Source organism: Bactrocera oleae, chromosome X (assembly GCF_042242935.1).
Source record: "Bactrocera oleae isolate idBacOlea1 chromosome X, idBacOlea1, whole genome shotgun sequence".
In the NCBI taxonomy this organism is placed as follows: Eukaryota; Metazoa; Arthropoda; class Insecta; order Diptera; family Tephritidae; genus Bactrocera; species Bactrocera oleae.
The window spans coordinates 32,772,314-32,796,954 of record NC_091541.1 but is presented as its reverse complement, the minus strand read 5'-3'; the positions used below and the strand labels follow the sequence as shown (position 1 = coordinate 32,796,954).

The 24,641-nt window shown below is 35.7% G+C and overlaps 1 long non-coding RNA gene across 1 annotated transcript; it reads right to left on the bottom strand.

The window, feature by feature from the left end:
• Window positions 1–956: 956 nt before the first annotated feature.
• LOC138858026 (uncharacterized) lies at window positions 957–2,050 on the bottom strand. The gene is made up of 2 exons (XR_011397304.1): window positions 1,899–2,050; window positions 957–1,832 (listed from the first exon to the last, which is right to left on the bottom strand). It is a non-coding gene; the product is annotated as an uncharacterized lncRNA (long non-coding RNA).
• Window positions 2,051–24,641: the final 22,591 nt, after the last annotated feature.

Here is a 24,641-nt window from a genome sequence, read left to right as displayed (position 1 = left end):
AAGAACATTTTTTTTTTGTTTTATATTTGGAAAGGAAAAATTTTATTTCATTTGAAATGAAAAATGAAGTGTTATTTAGTTGAACTTCTCTAAGTAAATGAAAGTGGATCCAAAGTAAAAACTGAATCGAAGCGTTATACGTGTCCGCAAATTATCCGTTTCATTGAAGTGCTCTTTGGAAAACCACATTTTTTGTTTTTTGGTCTGACGTTAACACAAACAAAGCGGATGGTTTCCCAACTCGTGAACACGCAACGTATAACTGCCCATGTGAAAAACAATGATTTTCTAAATTTATCCCGCAAACACTAAGCGATTGGCCATGCGACTTGTTAATTGTCATTGCGAACGCAAGGCGAACTGGAAATTGCAATCGTTTGAAGTCAAACGGAAGATCAGTCGAAATATATACATTTTCACCTGCGTACTTTCCGTTAATAATGGTTGCTTCAATCAAATTCGGCATAAGTCTTTTTACCGAAAATCGAGTACCGTTGCAAAGTCGCGGCGGATTCAAATTACGCAATATCATAATAACTGTACCAACTTTGAGTTGCAAGTTATATGGTGGAAATCCTGGTAACTCCAGAGAGTTCAAAAACTCCGTTGGATAATTTACTACATCATCGGGATTTGTTATGGAATCAACGGAATTGTATGTCACCAAATCGCCAGCAATTTTTGATTGAATGGTGAAACTCAGTGCCTGTGCATCATTATTCTTTGCGGCAAGAATTGCTCGTTGACTTAACCAAGCATAATTCTGATAATTCGCACTAATGGTTTGGAAAACATTTTCAAAAATAGCTAATTGAGAGTCTACAAATCGGCAAAAGTCGTTGGTAAGAGTAATTAATCCAGATGTCGCATCAACTCTGACTTTTCCATTTCCAACAGCTAACAATTGTTTGGAAAATTGTGCAGCAATTCGATCATTTTGAAGTTGAACTCTCATATTAGTGGTCCATAAAGGTGATGCCTTCAGGCAAGCATTCAATTCATCTGCAGCCGTTCCACGGGGAATTACTGGCAACGTCTGCCTGTCAACAATAATTGCAGCAACATCATTAACGGTGGGTGCATTGAATCTTCGCACATGTTTACCTGTTGGGGTACAATCAGCATTTTGACAAATTTGTGCGTATCCGATGGCATTCGTTCCAATGCTGTTTTGAACATATTAACCACAGCATTATTAGCGTGAAAAAATGCTTGCAACTGTTCAATAATTCGTCTCTTTAACTGTTGTGTTCCCTGTATATTGCACCGCTCATTCAGCTGATCGACCATCGACGAAATGAAATATATTTGCAGAAATTTATGCGGTTCATCTGGTGTTGGCACCATTGAACCATGCAAATGATATATTTGTCCTTGTATCTGTAATTGCAAACAATCATTTGTTGAAGAATACGGTGTAACTTATGATCGTGTGATGGTGTTTTTTTTTGTCATGCGAAAGCAGTTATTGTATTCAAGGATGTGTTGAAGAAAATGGCTGGAATCGGGATCACTTCCATCGAACAATGGTTTCAGTGGCTGTGGTGGTGTAAGTAATGGATCCAGTTTGACTTTTCCACTTGCGCAGCACAATCCAGCCGTTTCTCTTTTGAACTTTAACGCATTGCAATATCGGCATATAGTCGTCATTGGTCCAATATCTAAGTTTGCATCATCACTGTAGTTCGCAGTGGGATCAGATTGGAATGCCAAGCGATTGTATGATGCCAATGATCTTCGTGTGCTCACGCGTTGTCTCAATCACACGTGTTGCTGGCTTGCATGCTTGTGCGGCGGCCGATGTTGGCACGTCGTCCTCTAGGCATTTTGGGCTATGGATAGAGTGGTGAATTTAACCTCAAATGCACGCTCCACATAATTTATACAGTTCAACTTACCACCTTAAAGACAAATGCCTGTTGTTGAAATTGAATAAAAATTTGCACAATACACGTGATTGATTTGATGGTTTCCAATTGAAATGTTAGTTCCAATTGTAATGAACGAATAACTTATTTTTCACAATTTCACAGTGAACACAATACCGGTTTGTCACATAAAATTAATTGAGCAGAGAACAATGAGTAGCTGTCAAACAATGTATCACGCACCGGCGCCATCTACTTAAAATATTGGTTTGTAGTACATGCTATGTATCAGAGATGGCGCTGTAGTGAAAAAAGATTTTCCCGCCTTTCTGTTAAAATATTTCCTGAATTTTCTTTGCTATAAACCTCACGGAGCCCGAGACCTTTCCAACGAATACAAAACCGTGGAAATCGGTTCGTGCGTTCTGGAGTTATAGCGTCAGGAAGGAAAACCCGACTTATTTTTATATAATAGATTTATTATAAATCGTGCCCGTGTTATTAGAAATATGTGTAATATATCAGGGGTATTACTAGTAGATTTGGATGTTGACAAATTAGAAAAAAGTAGGGCAGTTTTGAAATACATAGGAAAAAACAAAGTAGCAGCGGTTGAGGACTATGACAATAGGGATACAATAGTATCTGAAACGATCGCTATGATTAGGTTATGCGAAAAGAAAAGACGTTAAAAACAATAAAAGCATCCTTTCCTAGAAGAAAAAAAATTTTTTAAATGGTAAATAATTCAAGTACACCAAAATACGAAAGGCTGTACTATTATAATTATTGTAAGGGCAACCATAGAACTGAAACTTGCCCATATTTAAAACATATGAAAACTAAAATATTAAAAAATAGCTTTAATTAGTGAGAACAAGAATCTTGTTGCCAGACTAATTACCGCAACAAATGCTTCTCATAGATTGGAGGTGGAGGAGTTGGGAAGGCTGCTACAAGATTTAAGTCACCTACAGTCGTTGATTATACAAGTATAATAGAAGTGATCGATCCACATATCAATTGATGAGTCGCTTGAGTTGGTCAAGTCACTACCAGAATTTTGTGGAAAACAAGCTAATTATGTTAGCTGGACGAAATCAGCAAGTAACGCGATGAGTCTGTACGTAAGGGGCAGCCGTAGATGTTTTGCTGCATTAACTATAATGAGAAATAAAATTACAAATGATGCTAACGACATATTATCCAATCACGGAACGGTTCTTAATTTCGATGCCATTTAACACTACTAGATTTCGCTTACGCGGACAAGCGACCAGCTCATATTGTCGAACAGGAGATGGGTATTTTACGAAAGGGCAGTTATTCAATTATTGAATACTATAATAAGGTTAATGAGAAATTAACCTTACTAATTAACAAAACGATAATTACTTACAGATCAGTACTTTCTATTATAACAGGTCTAAGAAATTTAGCAAACATTTTATTTTCACTGTCAGCAAGTGATTTGCCAAATGCGTTGGCTAAAGCACAAGAACTAGAATCAAACAATATGCGAGCAATTTTCGCATAACAATTTGGAAAAAATCATTACAGAAAACGTACTAATAACTTCAATAACGGGAGTTTTAATAATAATTTACGGTTTTCATAAACCCAACTTCAAAGAGGCTATAAACAATGGCCATTTCAACAAAACATTCAGCCAAGACCTACCCCAATGGATGTCGATCCAAGTACTCGAGTCCATAACCGACCACATTAGACGTAAATAATAATGTATAGAATACACGAATAAATACTACAAGTATAGATAAATGACCATATGCCAGCGCACAACTAAGCACTCAATTACCAAATAAAATACAAAGAATAATAATTTTTTAGATCAAAACTAACTTTGCCATATATTTTCCTACATGGTTAATAGCCAAAATTTTAAAATACTTGTAGATACGGGAGCAAGAAGTTGCTATAGGTATAAAATCAGAAATTTATGAGAATAAAAATGAATTAAATATATATAAAAAAGTAAAAACAATTAATGGATTTTCGATAATATGTTTTTATCATTTAATTATTCTATTTGTTGAAAGACAAAGTTTTTACGAGCTCGAGAATTTAGAAGCAGACTTTTTAATTAAATACAATTTTTTGAAAGAAACTAATGCAGTGATCAACTTGAAAGAAAAAAAGTTGATAATAAATAATGAAAAGGAAGAAGACATATTTAGCGTAGCAGGTGAATTTGAGCAACACAAGAGTAAAGGAAATTCAAAAGATGAAAGCAATAAAGGAGATATAATTACTTTGTGAGCAGAGACTCCTAAAGTGCCAGCTGAAGATTTATACCAGCACAATGATGATATCAATTATAAAATATATATTGTGGAACAAAAAAGTTCTACAACGCCAGCCGATTATAATACCGGCAACAAAAATAAAAAATATATTGGGGAACGGAAAAGTTCTACAACGCCAGCCGATGATAATACCGGCAACAAAAATAAATAATTTACTGTGGGACGAAAAAGCTCTACAACGCAAGTCGACGTACTTACCGACAATAAAGAAAATTATATAAACAAAATTACTTTGGAGGAAGAATTCTCTGAAGCACCAGCCGAAGAAAATACCGGCATATATAAAGAAAGAATTGAATATTTAAGTAAAAAAATAAGAAATAAAATAAATCAAATACATTCTTCAATAAACTTGAATTTACCGTTTCGAACGGATATAAAGGTAGAAATCACGACAATAATTGAAAATAACAATAAACAATAGCCATATCCTTTTCGTTAGATATGGTATGCATGTATAAGTATATAATATACTTAGAAGAAAATAATAGGCGAGAGAAATAAACTAAAGCCTTGATACAAGAAACAAGTAATAATAGAAGATTTAGGTAATAAGGTTAGAATTAACTATAGAAATAGAATTGTGCATAAAGATAATATTAAATCTTGAATATATATTGTCAGAAAATGATACCCCTAATATTACTAATATTAATTGCTCAAACAATGACGGACATTGTGTACTATACAAGAGAGGATTATGTGTTATTAGAGGACGGAGACGTAGCTTTATATAATGACTATGGCGAAAATTTTCACCTTACTAATTTAACTAATTTTACAGAACTTGTTAATTCAGACAAAAGTTATAATATTAAAAAATACAGATATAATAATTTACAAGGGAATAATGAAGATGTGGTAGCATACATTAATGATTTAGATACAGAACTAGAAATTGAACTTATCGAAACTTTATTAGATCAAACACAAAAGAAAGATACAAGATATAAAAGAGGCATAAATGAATTACGGACACTATGGAAGTGGATAGCAAAAACACCAGATCATGACGGTTTAGTGTTAATAAATAATAAGTTAAACGAATTAATTAAAAATAACAATAAACAATACACAACAAACTCTGAAATTTTTAAAATTATCAGTAAATTAACAAAAACAATAAAAAATGTAAACGAAAATTCACATGTTAGACTTTTAACGAAAAGGAAATATCAATTTTTAGTAACTGAACCACAAAATATGGTTCGTACAATAGCTATGGCCAAAATAGGAATTTTAAACCCTGCAATTTTACATTTAGATGAGATAAGAAATGAACACGGACGATTGACTATAACTGATTTAATGGCCATTTCTAACTAACATTTCTAATTGTTATATATATTAAGTATCCAAAAATTATAAATGATTGCAAATATTATGAAGCAAAGGCAATCACACAAGAATACGGTAAACTAAAAATTAACAATCTATCGAAAAATGATATTGAATCGAGGACGATTCATCTTAGAGAGAAGGGAATTAACGGCAGCCTCCACACAGCAGCTTCACGCTAATTATCAACAAAACTGTACCTTTGCACTTAGCAATTATACAGCCTCTTAATACGCATCTTTGCTTATTTAAGTAACTGATATGCTTTTTTGTTCAGCTCAGACCACCCACAAAATGTAAACAATAGTAAATATAAAACCAATTACTGAATAAGCTAATATTGCAACTGACACTTTCTTTATCGTAAGAATTAATCATTATTGTGAAATAGCTTTAAACAAATAATAAAAATGTATAAATAAGAGTAAGTTGGAAAAAGAGAGTTCAGTTATCCATCACGACAACCAAAATAATCGTTTTTGATTTCTTCCGCGTGTTCGCGAAAAAATTTATATATTTTTAATTCTTCCTTATAAGGGGAAGTTAATTTTCATTGTAAGTGTATTGCAATTGATAGCAGACTTACACAAGTTGAAAATAGGCTCAAGACGTTCATCAGTGTTTCAGCGCCAACGGAAAAAATCATCGCCGAGTTCTCAAAACGTACAAGGCGTGAATCGAATGTGGTTATGCTCAACATGAAAGAATCTAAAAAGGCAGACGGTAAAGACCGCCTCGATGAAGACAGAACCGTCCTGTGTACTGCCTCCTGACTTAAATTCTAATATACATAATTTTAAACTCCGATCGAGCTCAGCTGACACATCTCTAAAACCTCCAGGTTGAGCTAGATTTACTGGTAAAATATGGCAACCCCTCAAAAACAATAACATATGTTAACGGTGTTCCCAAACTAATTCACAAAAATTTTCGCACGCTCAATGAAAAGGGAAACTCAATCGACCATGCGAATTCACTACCAGAACGTCAGAGGACTACGCACCAAGTTTGTCAGTTTCCTAACTGCAATCGAAAGCATTCATGCCTTATGCATCACTGAATCATGGTTCCACCCAGCCATCCACGATAAAGAAGTAATAGACGACTCATTTCACGTCTTTAGGAAGAATAGTGCAACGTGGTGTAGGCGTTTTCATAGCAATTAAAAAATATATTCACGCAGAGAGTATTCCCATTCTCGATGATAATAACGAACATCGTTGGATGCGCCTACCCCTAGATCATCGCCTGGCGTATACCAGACACTCTTCGACACACACCAATATCTGAGAAAAAAGCACAAAGAAGACACAAGCCTCTTTATCACTGGTGATTTTAAACTTCTAAGCAGTTCACCTTGCATTGACTGTGAGAATCTTCTCTATAAAGGATTTTCTTTAATGTGTTCAGATCGACAATAATAACCTTCTTGATCTCTGCGTTACTAATCTGGATATTTATGTAGAGCACACCCAGACGATTACCACAATGGACTTGTACCATCCTGCTCTTGATATCACTCTCAAGCTCCAGCCTAGTCTCAGCCAGTAACTTTGCCATTCTTCGACTTTAAGAACGCTGAATACGGCAACCATAATGCCTATTATCTAAATACCGATTGGTCTAATCTGTACGCATCAGCTTCCCTTGACAACAAAATCAGAGTCCTTTATGACATAATTCAGGAAGGTATCTCAACTTATGTTCCAGTTCGTACACAAAAAACCAGTCACTTTCCTTACAGGTTTACTAACGAGTTAAAACATTACTCAAGAAGGAAGCTCATTCACCTATAAGAAAAACAATACCAAACTGAATTATATAAAACTAGAGGACTCTATTCACGAGTTACTGTGCCTAAGGTATACCAGTACAATAATTATAAAATATGCAATACAGTAAAACGGCATTTATGAATAAAAACGAAAACGTTATTTCCGGTGTAAGAATAACCTAGTGGATTACTTCCAAATTTGAAAATGATTGATACTAGCTTTGTTCGATTTATTATTGTATTAGGCACACATAATCATAGTAATTTTATATTTAAGTTTGTAACAAATGAGTAATTTTGAAAGTTGATATAATGATTGGAACATTTTTGTACTGTGGAATCAATTTGCTATTGTACGCGCATATTTATGGTCAGGTTGTCGGCAATCCCCAGACAGTGGTAAGACAGCACTACCGAAAACTTTATCGTATCCGTTTAAATGTTGCATTGCTGTGTGCAATGCTTCGAGGGTAAGTGTGAGCCCTGGTCCTTAACTACCTAGCCCCAGTTTTCAGCCAACTTGGCCGTTTTTGAGTTATAAATAGTGTAACTAACACGCCTCTCTTATATATACATACATATATAAGATTACGAATCGTTTCTATAGGAATATAGAAAATTTTTGTTTTTAGGTTTTTTCAAACAAATTTGTAAATTGCTTTTCTGCGTAAGAACCATCCTCGTACTTTAAGCAATATTCTAAAAAAGAATTAGCGAAATCGATTCAGCTGTTCTCGAGATTTGCTCTTACAACTATTTTACTAAAATCAGTTTAGTAGTTTAGGAGATAACTCCGGACAAACCAGACACATCATTTGTATATATTGTAAGGTATTTCTCGATAAATCGTCTACCTCTAAATTACTTTGAGTTCAAGCACTAGATTATTAAATAAAAGTTCCAATATAACGGCTAGGTTAGGTTAGGTTAGGAGGTCGATCTCAAGAAGGATCGCTCTTGGACAGCTTAAACGCCGGTCCGTTGTGGTACCTAAAAACTCCTATAAGCTGGATCAAAAGACCCTTACAAGCCGACAAAACGATTTGAGCCTATCACAAAATTGTTAAGACGGCCAACATCATTTCGGCTGAATATTCAGGTCCGCCGAAAGTGTGACTACCGAGATGTTTCAGTCTCAGGAGTTGGTCGTCGACCAGCGTTTGCTGAGTGCGCACGAGGTCCATTGATCCAGAGCTAGAACGCAAGACGTTAATGGAGATCCAGCTCGATCCCATTGCGATGTGAGCTAGGATTTAAATTCATATAACGAAAATTGTGTAAAAATTAAATGCTTATTTAAAGCAAATACTTAAATATTTAATATAAAATAAATATGTAGAAACATTGAAGTGAAGTGTTAGTGTATAATAAGTGCATAATATAAAAGAAAAGTTAACCACAAATCGAGAAAATGTAAAATAAAATTTGTGAAATCTTCAACTTAAAATGCAAATATCTCGAAAACTTTAAGTTTCCTATATTTATATTTTGAAATGCAGAAAGGAGTTTGACGCGATTGAATTATGAATACCCCGGTATTGGACCGACGAGGGTTTTTTCTTTGAAGCACGGCCGAAGGTCGCCAGTGCACATAAGAAATCTAAACAAAAAAAAAGTAGTATTAAAGAGGGTATATCACTCTCTTTAAACTGCAATTTTTATTAAGGATAATTTTTATAACAGTGAAGATTTTGAATATTTGATATATGAATATTACGTTTGTGGCATAAAACCTTTTTCTTTTATTAAAATGGAAAATTTAGTTCACAATATTTTGTAGAAGGTAATTAGGTTTTTACTTATTTTGATTGCTTTCATTCGTTTGGATATGTCAACACTTACAAGTAACTCACGTGAATTCGTTATATATTTATTTCTTAATGGAAACCACGTAAGTTTCTGGTTGACTTTCTGTCTTAAATAATAATATCTTAAGTTTTCTTCTTCAAAAATAGGTTATTCGCATCTCCTCTTTCAACATGTGAGTTTTGGATATATTTAAATATCGATAGTTTTTACTAATTCTGACTTTAGTATTTCTCATGCAATTAGAAATGGCAGTGAATGTACATGTGTTGAGAAACTGCTGGAAAAGTGCGATTGGATTTGTGATATGTGTTACATACGTCTTGCAGGGTCAGCTTCCACACCAGAGATAAAGAGATGCCCAACTCGTCTCTCACTGGAAATGAGAGCGCAATTGCTAAACGTCAAAACCTACTGAACTCAAGCAACTGTCAAAGTTTAGTAGGTCTGACGTTTAACATTTGGTAAAAGAGGGACGGCCAGATTGAAATCCTGCAAAATTATTATTCGAATGGAGACATTTTTCATATTTTGCTCTTCATTTATAACATAAGAAATAACATAAGAAAAATAGCACGCAGCTCGTGTACATGTAAGTATATTTTAATTTTTATTAGATAAATTAGCATTTATTTAATAATCTTTAGCTTTATTTTACAGCCGAAACGCCAAAACTGAATTGGAAGAAGTGTGTTGCTGGCTGCAGCGAGGAAGGACGAGTATTCAATTTTCCGAATGAGGGAACGGATCTCGAACGGTGAGTAAATAAAAAAATCAGTTATTTAAATAGTGCAAAAAATGTGTTAAATGTGTAATATTCCCAAAAAGTGTTTAAAAAAGTTTAAATAATTGTAAAAAGTGGTAAAATATAATTCGATAGTTTTCGATATATTAAAATTTAGAAAATTAATTTTTGAAGTAATGAGAAATTAACCTTACTAATTAACAAAACGATAATTACTTACAGATCAGTACTTACTATTATAACAGGTCTAAGAAATTTAGCAAACATTTTATTTTCACTGTCAGCAAGTGATTTGCAAAATGCGTTGGCAAAAGCACAAGAACTAGAAGCAAACAGTATGCGAGCAATTTTCGCATAACAATTTGGAAAAAATCATTACAGACAACGTACTAATAACTTCAATAACGGGAGTTTTAATAATAATTTACGGTTTTCACAAACCCAACTTCAAAGAGGCTACAAACAATGGCCATTTCAACAAAACATTCAGCCAAGACCTACCCCAATGGATGTCGATCCAAGTACTCGAGTCCATAACCGACCACATTATAACGTAAATAATAATGTACACAATACACGAATAAATACTACAAGTATAGATAAATGACCATATGCCAGCGCACATCTAAGCACTCAATTACCAAATAAAATACAAAGAATAATAATATAATTTTTTAGATCAAAACTAACTTTGCCATATATTTTCCTACATGGTTAATAGCCAAAATTTTAAAATACTTGTAGATACGGGAGCAAGAAGTTGCTATAGGTATAAAATCAGAAATTTATGAGAATAAAAATGAATTAAATATATATAAAAAAGTAAAAACAATTAATGGATTTTCGATAATATGTTTTTATCATTTAATTATTCTATTTGTTGAAAGACAAAGTTTTTACGAACTCGAGAATTTAGAAGCAGACTTTTTAATTAAATACAATTTTTTGAAAGAAACTAATGCAGTGATCAACTTGAAAGAAAAAAAGTTGATAATAAATAATGAAAAGGAAGAAGACATATTTAGCGTAGCAGGTGAATTTGAGCAACACAAGAGTAAAGGAAATTTAAAAGATGAAAGCATTAAAGGAGATATAATTACTTTGGGAGCAGAGACTCCTAAAGCGCCAGCTGAAGATTTATACCAGCACAATGATGATATCAATTATAAAATATATATTGTGGAACAAAAAAGTTCTACAACGCCAGCCGATGATAATACCGGTAAGAAATATAAAAAATTTACTGTGGAACAAAAAAGTTCTACAACGCCAGCCGATTATAATACCGGCAACAAAAATAAAAAATATATTGGGGAACGGAAAAGTTCTACAAACCAGCCGATGATAATTCCGACAACAAAAATAAATAATTTACTGTGGGACGAAAAAGCTCTACAACGCAAGTCGACGTACTTACCGACAATAAAGAAAATTATATAAACAAAATTACTTTGGAGGAAGAATTCTCTGAAGCACCAGCCGAAGAAAATACCGGCATATATAAAGAAAGAATTAAATATTTAAGTAAAAAAATAAGAAATAAAATAAATCAAATACATTCTTCAATAAACTTGAATTTACCGTTTCGAACGGATATAAAGGTAGAAATCACGACAATAATTGAAAATAACAATAAACAATAGCCATATCCGTTTCGTTAGATATGGTATGCATATATAAGTATATAATATATTTAGAAGAAAATAATAGGGGAGAGAAATAAACTAAAGCCTTGATACAAGAAACAAGTAATAATAGAAGATTTAGGTAATAAGGTTAGAATTAACTATAGAAATAGAATTGTGCACAAAGATAATATTAAATCTTGAATATATATTGTCAGAAAATGATACCCCTAATATTACTAATATTAATTGCTCAAACAATGACGGACATTGTGTACTATACAAGAGAGGATTATGTGTTATTAGAGGACGGAGACGTAGCATTATATAATGACTATGGCGAAAACTTTCACCTTACTAATTTAACTAATTTTACAGAACTTGTTAATTCAGACAAAAGTTATAATATTAAAAAATACAGATATAATAATTTACAAGGGAATAATGAAGATGTGGTAGCATACATTAATGATTTAGATACAGAACTAGAATTTGAACTTATCGAAACTTTATTAGATCAAACACAAAAGAAAGATACAAGATATAAAAGAGGCATAGCAAAAACACCAGATCATGACCGTTTAGTGTTAATAAATAATAAGTTAAACGAATTAATTAAAAATAACAATAAACAATACACAACAAACTCTGAAATTTTTAAAATGATCAGTAAATTAACAAAAACAATAAAAAATGTAAACGAAAATTCACATGTTAGACTTTTAACGAAAAGGAAATATCAATTTTTAGTAACTGAACCACAAAATATGGTTCGTACAATAGCTATGGCCAAAATAGGAATTTTAAACCCTGCAATTTTACATTTAGATGAGATAAGAAATGAACACGGAGGATTGACTATAACTGATTTAATGGCCATTTCTAACTAACATTTCTAATTGTTATATATATTAAGTATCCAAAAATTATAAATGATTGCAAATATTATGAAGCAAAGGCAATCACACAAGAATACGGTAAACTAAAAATTAACAATATATCGAAAAATGATATTGAATCGAGGACGATTCATCTTAGAGAGAAGGGAATTGACGGCAGCCTCCACACAGCAGCTTCACGCTAATTATCAACAAAACTGTACCTTTGCACTTAGCAATTATACAGCCTCTTAATACGCATCTTTGCTTATTTAAGTAACTGATATGCTTTTTTGTTCAGCTCAGACCACCCACAAAATGTAAACAATAGTAAATATAAAACCAATTACTGAATAAGCTAATATTGCAACTGACACTTTCTTTATCGTAAGAATTAATCATTATTGTGAAATAGCTTTAAACAAATAATAAAAATGTATAAATAAGAGTAAGTTGGAAAAAGAGAGTTCAGTTATCCATCACGACAACCAAAATAATCGTTTTTGATTTCTTCCGCGTGTTCGCGAAAAAATTTATATATTTTTAATTCTTCCTTATAAGGGGAAGTTAATTTTCATGGGTTGTAAGTGTATTGCAATTGATAGCAGACTTACACAAGTTGAAAATAGGCTCAAGACGTTCATCAGTGTTTCAGCGCCAACGGAAAAAATCATCGCCGAGTTCTCAAAACGTACAAGGCGTGAATCGAATGTGGTTATGCTCAACATGAAAGAATCTAAAAAGGCAGACGGTAAAGACCGCCTCGATGAAGACAGAACCGTCCTGTGTACTGCCTCCTGACTTAAATTCTAATATACATAATTTTAAACTCCGATCGAGCTCAGCTGACACATCTCTAAAACCTCCAGGTTGAGCTAGATTTACTGGTAAAATATGGCAACCCCTCAAAAACAATAACATATGTTAACGGTGTTCCCAAACTAATTCACAAAAATTTTCGCACGCTCAATGAAAAGGGAAACTCAATCGACCATGCGAATTCACTACCAGAACGTCAGAGGACTACGCACCAAGTTTGTCAGTTTCCTAACTGCAATCGAAAGCATTCATGCCTTATGCATCACTGAATCATGGTTCCACCCAGCCATCCACGATAAAGAAGTAATAGACGACTCATTTCACGTCTTTAGGAAGAATAGTGCAACGTGGTGTAGGCGTTTTCATAGCAATTAAAAAATATATTCACGCAGAGAGTATTCCCATTCTCGATGATAATAACGAACATCGTTGGATGCGCCTACCCCTAGATCATCGCCTGGCGTATACCAGACACTCTTCGACACACACCAATATCTGAGAAAAAAGCACAAAGAAGACACAAGCCTCTTTATCACTGGTGATTTTAAACTTCTAAGCAGTTCACCTTGCATTGACTGTGAGAATCTTCTCTATAAAGGATTTTCTTTAATGTGTTCAGATCGACAATAATAACCTTCTTGATCTCTGCGTTACTAATCTGAATATTTATGTAGAGCACACCCAGACGATTACCACAATGGACTTGTACCATCCTGCTCTTGATATCACTCTCAAGCTCCAGCCTAGTCTCAGCCAGTAACTTTGCCATTCTTCGACTTTAAGAACGCTGAATACGGCAACCATAATGCCTATTATCTAAATACCGATTGGTCTAATCTGTACGCATCAGCTTCCCTTGACAACAAAATCAGAGTCCTTTATGACATAATTCAGGAAGGTATCTCAACTTATGTTCCAGTTCGTACACAAAAAACCAGTCACTTTCCTTACAGGTTTACTAACGAGTTAAAACATTACTCAAGAAGGAAGCTCATTCACCTATAAGAAAAACAATACCAAACTGAATTATATAAAACTAGAGGACTCTATTCACGAGTTACTGTGCCTAAGGTATACCAGTACAATAATTATAAAATATGCAATACAGTAAAACGGCATTTATGAATAAAAACGAAAACGTTATTTCCGGTGTAAGAATAACCTAGTGGATTACTTCCAAATTTGAAAATGATTGATACTAGCTTTGTTCGATTTATTATTGTATTAGGCACACATAATCATAGTAATTTTATATTTAAGTTTGTAACAAATGAGTAATTTTGAAAGTTGATATAATGATTGGAACATTTTTGTACTGTGGAATCAATTTGCTATTGTACGCGCATATTTATGGTCAGGTTGTCGGCAATCCCCAGACAGTGGTAAGACAGCACTACCGAAAACTTTATCGTATCCGTTTAAATGTTGCATTGCTGTGTGCAATGCTTCGAGGGTAAGTGTGAGCCCTGGTCCTTAACTACCTAGCTCCAGTTTTCAGCCAACTTGGCCGTTTTTGAGTTATAAATAGTGTAACTAACACGCCTCTCTTATATATACATACATATATAAGATTACGAATCGTTTCTATAGGAATATAGAAAATTTTTGTTTTTAGGTTTTTTCAAACAAATTTGTAAATTGCTTTTCTGCGTAAGAACCATCCTCGTAAAATCAGTTTAGTAGTTTAGGAGATAACTCCGGACAAAACATGACACGTCATTTGTATATATTGTAAGGTATTTCTCGATAAATCTTCTACCTCTAAATTACTCTTGAGTTCAAGCACTAGATTATTGAATAAAAGTTCCAATTTAACGGCTAGGTTATGGTAGGTTAGGAGGTCGATCTCAAGAAGGATCTCTCTTGGACAGCTTAAACGCCGGTCCGTTGTGGTACCTAAAAACTCCTATAAGCTGGATCAAAAGACCCTTACAAGCCGACAAAACGATTTGAGCCTATCATAAAATTGTTAAGACGGCCAGCATCATTTCGGCTAAATATTCAGGTCCGCCGAAAGTGTGACTACCGAGATGTTTCAGTCTCAGCCAGCGAAAGCCGAACAGTGGAGGACAAAGTGCAGAGAAGTTTTCACCTAATGCTCCTCCATACAACTTTGGCAACTAGTATCGGGTAGTATTCTAAGCCGTACCGCATGAGTGCCCATTAGACAGTGTCCTGTGAGAACTTCTACCATAGAGGCGAGATGCACTTTTCTCAGGGCGAGAAGTTTCCCCGACCTCCTGCGATCCACTCTTGGCCAAAAGGATCTCAGGATCACACAGGAGTTGGTCGTCGACCAGCGTCTGCTGAGTGCGCACGAGGTCCATTCATCCAGAGCTAGAACGCAAGACGTTAATGGAGATCCAGCTCGATCCCATTGCGATGTGAGCGGGGCAAGGATGCCCCCCTTGGCTAGCTCATCGGCTTTGCAGTTTCCAGCGATTCCGCTGTGACCAGGCACCCTAACGTGCCTGATGTTGAAGTAGCCAGATGCTATTTCTAGTGAGGACAGACACTCCTTGACTAGCTTTGATTGCAGGGTTCGCTCAGAGCTAATATGCCGCTCTACTATAGGAGTGGATGCTCACTTCTCTAAACGAGGCTGCAATACGTAGCATTATTTCTACCGTCAACTTGAGAGCAGCCACTTCTGGCTAAATAACGCTACAGTGGTCCAGTAGCCTGAAGGGAAGATTGACTTACCTGGCCCACTCAACTGTCCTAGCATGCTGTACAGATTTCTGATCAGCCTGCTTGCCACCAAAAGCTTGGTGGCCAAGCGACGGTCCGACTTCCGCTTTTAGCTGCGGTCACGCGCTTCCCCACGGGACCTTTTGGCGGTTGCTGAGGACTCCGCGCCCCTGCACTTAGCAGAGGTTCCTGCCGATTCACCCCGCATTACCGCCCCTAGCGACGGTAAGCCACACACCTCTGGAATTTTTGTCCTCACACTTTACCGGGGACGATTTCGCCCCCTAGGGGGATATCTTAGGGAGGTCCACTCCCTCCAACTTGTTTATTTATGTAAATAATTTACTCAAAGCTCTAAATAAAGGTCAGGCAATTCATACCGTCTACACAGATTTCAGCAAAGCATTCGATAGGGTGGACCATAGTATCCTTCTAAATAAACTAAGCAGATACGGCATTCAAGGTAACGCACTTATTTTTAATTAGAAGACAATATCAAGTTAAAGTTGATGGGCATCTATCTTCCAAGCACGAGGTGACCTCAGGAGTGCCCAAGAATCACACTTAGGCCCAACTCGCTTTAAAACGTTACTGGTGATAACTTCCAGTTTGAATATCTGCTTTATGCAGATGATTCGAAGATCTTCAGAACAAGAACTAGTGAACAAGACACACATGATATCCAGAGTTATACCGACAAAACATCGACCTGGTGACGCCGTTTCTCATCTCTGATTCTTTCAATTTGGGAATGCGGCACCGTAATAATATCTCCATTAACCGACACCGCAATAAAACGTATCGAAAAAATACAAATGCACTGTAAGAGCTTAGGTTACCGATATTAGATTTAGTTATTAGATACCGCATATTTAGTATTTTTCTTTTAAGTCGTGAAGGGTCGTCTGCTAAATACTACAACAACTACCAAGAACTACGTTTTAAACGGACCACACAACTGCATCGCCCAGCTCGTCAACTCTCTGCACAACGAAGTGGAATTCTATAGTGGTTCGCTCAGTACCTTTATTCCAGAAATCAAACTACGTCTATTATACTTTTAATTGTCGGCTTAATAAATTGTTAATCTTTCCCTCATAATCTTTTTTTAAATATTCTTATTTTAGTTGTATAATGCCGATTGGCGTCTGTATATTTAAATAAATAAATATTTAAACTTCGGAATAAAAAATAAGCCGAAAAATTGCAACCTTAAATTAATATAACAATAACAAAATGGTTGCAAGCATGCAAAAAATAAGGGTTACTATATATTGCAAACGAATAAAAATAAATAAAAAAATAAATATACAAGTAGTTTTAAAAAACTAAAAAACACGCTTTTAAACCCCACCAAACTAAAAAGTGAAAAATAACTTCTTATATAAACTGACAGAAATATTGACCGGAAAATATTTATGTTATTGTGAGAAGAGTGTGATGTGCTCGATATACGAAAAATATGGCACAAACCATCCTACGCTTCCCCAAATTCAAATATTTTTCGGTCAATATTTCTGTCAGTTAATATAAGGAATTAGTTTTCGGTTTACCACTCACACTCCACTAGATATTAACTTGATGATAACAGAAGACTTGTAATACAAGTAGCGTCAATTTATATTCAAGAAAACAAACAGATTCGTAAATGTCCGATGCAGATTTTAAGAAAGAGGAATTTGTTCCATATACTGAATTCTTGAGAGAAGTATAAAAATGATAAAATTACACCAACCAGAAGTTATGATACATAGATTATTTAAAATACCATAAAATATTAGTTATTAATTGTGACTCAAGGAGAAAATAAACTAAGTGACATAAGAATTGAAGCTCAAAATAATTCAATGATTTAAATAAATACTAATATGCAGAGCAAATATATATATATATATATATATATTATCAGGACGATGAGAAGAGTTGAAGTCCGATTAATCTGTCTGTAAAAATTGCTATAACTAAGCCATAAATTGAGATATAAAACGCCATAAATTTAGATATAAAACTTAATCTATGCATCGAATTATAGACACGCATCTATAGCTTAAACAGTTTTAGAAAGGGAAACTTCGAAAGCTAAATCCATCACGCTTGCTGAGAACTAGTCCTGCTGACATCTCATTGTACTGTGTGAAAATAAGTGAAATAGAATAATAATCATGTCCACTTCCCATATAACGGTTTTGCTGAATTTTTCTAATAACTGCGATACCTTAATAAATAAACTCGTCAGACTCAATTAATTTTACCATCGAGATGGTACAGAAGAACTGCATAGGACTCGGTATCAAAACTGGGCAATGGGCGTGGCATCGTCCACCTTTAGGTGAAATCCTATATGTACGCTTTATATTTTTTTAAGAATTGCATACTTTGGGTATATATTTCAACACGTTCACAAAATTTTTGCAAGTTTAGCTCTTCTGGAAAGTAAATATTCAAACTCCTAAAATTTAGAATGTATTCAGTTAAGCGCTTATTTTAGAGATCATATTAATGATTTCAAGTTTATTTAATATTTTTTCTATTATTACTTCACTTCTAACCTAAATACTGAAAAAGCAGAAGACAAAAACTTTCCTTTTTTATAGATAATTCCTATATTGAATGGAATAAATGAATATCATATATCATAACTTTTTGTATGCAACGGTTAATTTAAATTCATTTCTTCGTGAATGTATATCTGTAATCATATTTATAAGTTGTCTAAACTTTACCTAGCTTCTGAGCTGGGTAAAATTCTGACCTTCGGATTCACTACGACATATATTGACAATTTCACTTTAATTCGTCAGTATTTAAATTTTTCTACCATTAAGCACATACAAGTAACTCACGTGAATTGGTTATATCTTTATTTCTAATTGGAAACCACGTAAATTTCTGGTTGACCTTCTGTCTTAAATATAATAATAATATGGGTCTACTTTAGTTTAGCATCCCACGATTTTAGGGTTAAGAGGGGTATGGTAGGATAGAGGAGATTCTCCAGATCACGAATATATCTATTTATTGCCGCCGGAAACTTAAAGTTTTCGAGATATTTGCATTTTAAGTTGAAAATTTCACAAATTTTATTTTACAATTTCTCGATTTATGGTTAACTTTTCTTTTATATTATATTATGCATTTATTATACACTAACACTTCACTTCAATGTTTCTACATATTTATTTTATATTAAATATTTAAGTATTTGCTTTAAATAAGCATTTAATTTTTACACAATTTTCGTTATATGAACAATAACAAATGGGTTCCATGTTGACAGCTAACAAGTGTTGCCATATCTATTATATATATATATATAGATAGATAGATAATGATTGAGGTATGCACCGCGACCTATGGTCTATTGTGCCCTCCCCTAAGTCACAGCCACTCATCTAGCCCTAGCATATTGAGGAACTCCAATATACTGCTAGGTGCCAATGAGGCGATGCGATCCCTGTTTGGAAACATGGATTCCAGGGCTTGACTCTACGTCTGCAAACTGCTGTGCAGTCCATTAGTAGGTGTTCTGGGGTTTCCGAATCCATGTCGCAGAACCGGCAGTTTGCAGAGGAGACCAACCAAGCCCATGTTAAATAAATGCTTGTGAAGCCTGCAATGTCCGGTGTAGAACGCGACCAGAATCCGAAATTTGTTCCTCGGGAGATTGATTACGGTTTTAAACCGTCTGAGGTTGTAACCCCCCATTAGCAACTTGGCATGGCGCATGCCTTGGAGATGTTGCCAGTGTCTCTCCCTGCCTGCTCTTTCCTCTTTACGGAGCAGCTCCTTAATGGTATGTGGACCAACCGTTCTGGTCCTACCATGTTTGTAGAGGCTGCAGAGCGGGCCAACTCGTCAGCAAGTTCATTTCTTGCTATACCCCTGTGACCAGGCACCCAGATGAGTTCAGCCGTTCTATACACTCCTGCACAAGTAGCGATTTGACCTCAAAAGCCGAGATCGCTTTAAGTGCTGCCTGACTATCGCTGAGTATGGCGATGCTCTTATTGCGGTAGTCGCGTTGGAGGTTTATTTCTACACACCGACTTATAGCATATACCTCCGCCTGGAATATGCTAGGAAAACTTCCCATGGGGATGGAGAGCTTGGTGCGTGGTCCTGCGACCCCTGCGCCAATCCCCTCCGCCATTTTCGAGCCGTCGATGTACCACTTGATAGTACTGTTCCTTAGCAGTATGTCCAGCGTGGAATCGTTCCACTCTGCCTTACTGCTAAGGGTAACCCTGAACTTCCTAGTGAAGCTTACTGTTTTGGTAATGCTGTCCCTTGGAAGAAGGGCCAGTGGCATTGCGTCACTTAGAGCCTTCATCTACTGGGACGAGATTACCTTCCCTTTGCCAAACCCTTCTGCTGACATTTGAAGCAAGGTCACGTACGCATCGCGCCCGACGCGCAGATGCAGGCAAGTCGTTGCAGCCTCGATAGTCGAAGTCTTACCGAGGTCTGCGATGCTTTGGAACCCCGGCCACCGCTCCATATGTTATGATCGGTCTCAAAATCATGGTGTACAACCATCTGATAATCCTTTGATTGCAGCCTCATGATTTCCCTGCAAGTCGATTGCACACCATGAGCGCTTTCGTAGCTTTGGCTACTGTTAGGTCCACATGCTGTTTCCACCGTAGATTGGAATCCAGCGTAAGGCCCAGGTACTTTACCTTGCTGGCCATCTCCACATCCGTTCCACCTAGCGTTAGGTTTCTGAGGACAGGCAGCAACCTGCGTCTGGTAAACGGTATGATTGTAGTTTTGGAGGGGTTGATGTTTAGGCCAACCCCACTACAACATTCCTTTGCCATCCCTTATCCCCTTTGTACAGTATCGCAGAGAGTGTCAGCGAATTTACCCCTAGCTAATATAACAATATCGTCCGCATATCCCTGACAGCGGATTCCGTTGCTGGTTAGCAGCTCGAGAAGATCGTCCACAACTAGGCTCCAAAGTAGGGGGGATAGCACTCCACCCTGTGGACAGCCTCTTGTTGTGCCAAGACGAATCTTGGTGTCGCCTACTGTGGTTTCGGCAATCCTGGTGCACAGAACTGCTTCAATCCATCTGCGCACCGGCATCGCCACACCTCTTTTCTCTAGTGCCTTTGACACGCTCTCGTGTGACGTATTGTCAAAGGCTTCTTCGATGTCAAGGAAGGCGCATAACAGCACCTCACCCCCATCCAACGAACTTCGGATCTCTGAGGTCAGCTGATACAGAGCAGTATTGGTTGATCTGCCTGCTCTGTAATCATGCTGCGTCGCTTGTAGCGGTGCAGCTTTTAGCACCTTCGATCTTATTTCGTGATCTATGATCTTTTCCATGCTTTTCAGTAGGAAGGAAGTTCGACTTATTGGTCTAAAGGATTTCGCCAACGAATAGTCTTTCCTTCCTACCTTGGGTATGAAGATCACCTTTGCAGTGCGCCAAGGTTCTGGCATATACGCCAGCGTCAGGCTATCCCTCATCAGACCAACAAGGTGGGGCAGTAGGACCTGCCCCCCCTGTTGCATTAAAGCTGGAAGGATGCCATCCGCACCCGGAGACTTATATTTTTCGAAGGAGGCCACAGCCCACTTAATGGAGTCCGCAGTGAAGAGCTGTTTTGCGGCTGTCCAATCTAAGCGAGTTGGCTTTCGTTCGACCCTGGGTCGAATTAGGTCTTCTCGAATCGTTTCCGGGAAATGCGCACGTAAAAGGGCCGTGGCTCTTTCCTCCGCGCTGGACGTATAGGTCCCGTCCGGTCTTTTAATAGCTTTGCTGACCTAATCTCCTTGTTGTAAGCAGTTAGGCCACACCTATAGTTCTCCCAGTCCCCGGTACGCTAAGCCCTGTTAAATAGCTTGCGTACCGTTTTCTTTAGGTGTGAGAGCCTCCTTGACCACCAGGGACAACTGCGGTTCTTGGTGGTCGTCTTCAGGGGGCAGCTACTTTTGTATGCTTCCATAAGGGACTGATTTAGCGCAGACAATCTGCTCTTCAGTCCGAAAGCAGTGGCACTGCTGTCCAGCTGCCCCCTCATCTTGAGATTTATTTCAAGCGTATCCCTAAAGGTGGCCCAGTCCGTGTTTTTGGGGATACGCCTGGGAGGGAGCTGCCTAACCTCTACGGAGGGTTCCAAAGACACTCTCCATTGCCCGATCAGCCCTGTCATGAGTTAGTTACCAAGAGTGATGTCAAGCACCTCCCTTCTTACACTGGTTATAAAGGTGGGTTCGCACCCCATGTTCGCTTTTTCAGCGCCAGCCGCAGTCAATTTCACCTGCTGAGCGCCGCTGCACGAGGGCATGTCGTCGTCGTCATCCCTTGCATGCTACTCGAACAGCGCCCGCTCTTCTGGCGAAAGGGCGTCCAGGGAGCTAAACTTCTGTTTAGCCCCTGAAACTCCCTTACCTGCTAGGCAGCACTTCTCACATTGGTTGGGAGATGCCGAGAATGCCTCGCGACCTAAGCCCCTGCACCACGTCAAGATGCCTGCCATTCGCAGGAGTATATATATATATAATATATATATATATATATATATATATATATTGTGAAAGCGAATTAAAATGAACAATAAAAGAGGATTATACCCCAAATACATGAACTATAATTTTGTTCATTCCCTTCTATTGATAAATTATTGTATTGGATTTTATTTATTTATTTATTTACCAGAGTAACAGTACATTACATTACAAGGTAATACAAATCACAAAGTAATCAGACAGAGGAAAACGAGTTTCCTGTTCGTCAGTCTGGAGACGTGAGACAAACACGGCAAGACTCTCTTAACCATGCTTGTTCACCTTAAAAAAACTAACTTAAAACTAATATACACAGTTATGTTCTAAGTAACAGTACATACATTTTTTAATACAATAATATTTATTTTAACAACGTCGGTGTAACTCCTATTTAGATTATAGACTTAAATCATCTGTTAAACACTAACAGGATCAAGTCTTATCTAAATATACTTATTAACGAAATATAATATCCAAAACAAGAAAAACCCATTTTATTTAACTTTACCCATTTTATAATCTATGTCTTTGAGATCATTGTTCATGTTTTAATAGTAATTATATATATTTTTTTCACTAATCCAATCTTTTAATTTTTTATGAGAAGTTTTCGTACTTATATCAAGTTCTTTCAGTTCATTTGGCAACATATTAAATATTTTTATTGCCTTAATTTTATTATTTTTATTACTTACAGTTCTGTATGTTTTTTGGAAGCTGTATTAATTTACGTCTCGTAGTACTGTTCGAGTTTATGTATTTATTTTTTAAAACGTTATAATTATACTTGAGACATTCTAGTGCAAAAATTTTTGTAAAATTTATTGGTTTTTTTTGTGTGAAAAAATTTTTACTTATTATTTTAAGTATTCTGTTTTGAAGATTTTGTAGTAGTTGTAAAATGCTTTTATATGCTCCTCCCCATGCCATATTGCCATAGCATATTTTACTATGAAAGAATGCGTAGTAGATCATTAACAGTGTATCTGTTGTCATAATTTTTGATAATTTATGAAAAATAAAAAGTAGATATCTTGTTCTATTGATTGTATGCTCAATATGCTCATTCCATCTTAGCTTAAAATCAAAAATGATACCTAAATATTTACATTTATCTACTCTTTTTATCTTTTCTTTATTTATAGTTATATTTAAATCCTTTGGAACACTATCACTATAGTTTCCAAAGGCAATATATACCGTTTTCTTTATATTTAATGTTAATTTATTCAATGCAAGCCATAATGCTACTTCTTCAAGGTATTTATTCATTGATGATTCTACAATTCTCCAATCCTTACCAATTGAAAAAATTGCGGTATCATCGGCATAAGATACTATATTTTCAGGCATACTTAACAATAAATCATTTACGTATAATATGAACAGCAATGGACCCAGGATTGTCCCTTGTGGTACTCCTGTGTCCATGTTTCTGAAATCACTATTATTTTGACCTATTCTGACCTTTTGCTTTCTACCATTAAGATAGATTTTTATTAGATTATTGGCTTTTCCTCTTATACCGTATGCGTCTAACTTATCCAGTAGTATTCTATGATTGACAGTGTCAAAAGCTTTTGCTAAATCAATGAAGGTTATCGCTATCGGAGTACTTTTGTCTAAATTCTCATATATTTTATTTGTGATATAATTTAGTGCATCTTTCGTCCCTTTATTTTTGATAAAGCCAAATTGTTTTGAGCTCAGTAATTTATTTTTTGTTATAAAATCTGATATTCTATTATAAATAATTTTTTCAAAAATTTTGGCAATATTGGATATTAATGATATCGGTCTATAGTTTTCAATTATTTGTTTACTACCAGATTTAAAAATAGGAATCACTTCTGCCATTTTTAGTGCATTTGGCCAAATTGATTTATCTATGCAATTATTAAATATACTTGCTAACGTATCACTTATTAGACTAGATATTATCTTAATAGATTTGGCACTTATCTTATCAATACCACCATTTTTGTTTTTCAAATTATCAATTATCTTCAAAACTTCCGATTTTGTAGTTGGTTTTATAAAGATTGAGTTCGCACTCATTTGAGGTAAATTTATTGTTTTGTTTTTAGGAATTATTATATTTTTACTCATTTCTTTTCCCATAGTGCAGTAGTAAGAATTCATCATGTCTGCAATTTTCTTTTTATCCCTGATTATTTCATTGCTAGACATTTTTATTTCACTTATTCTGTTATCATTATATATATTCTTACCCATCTTAGCATTAATTA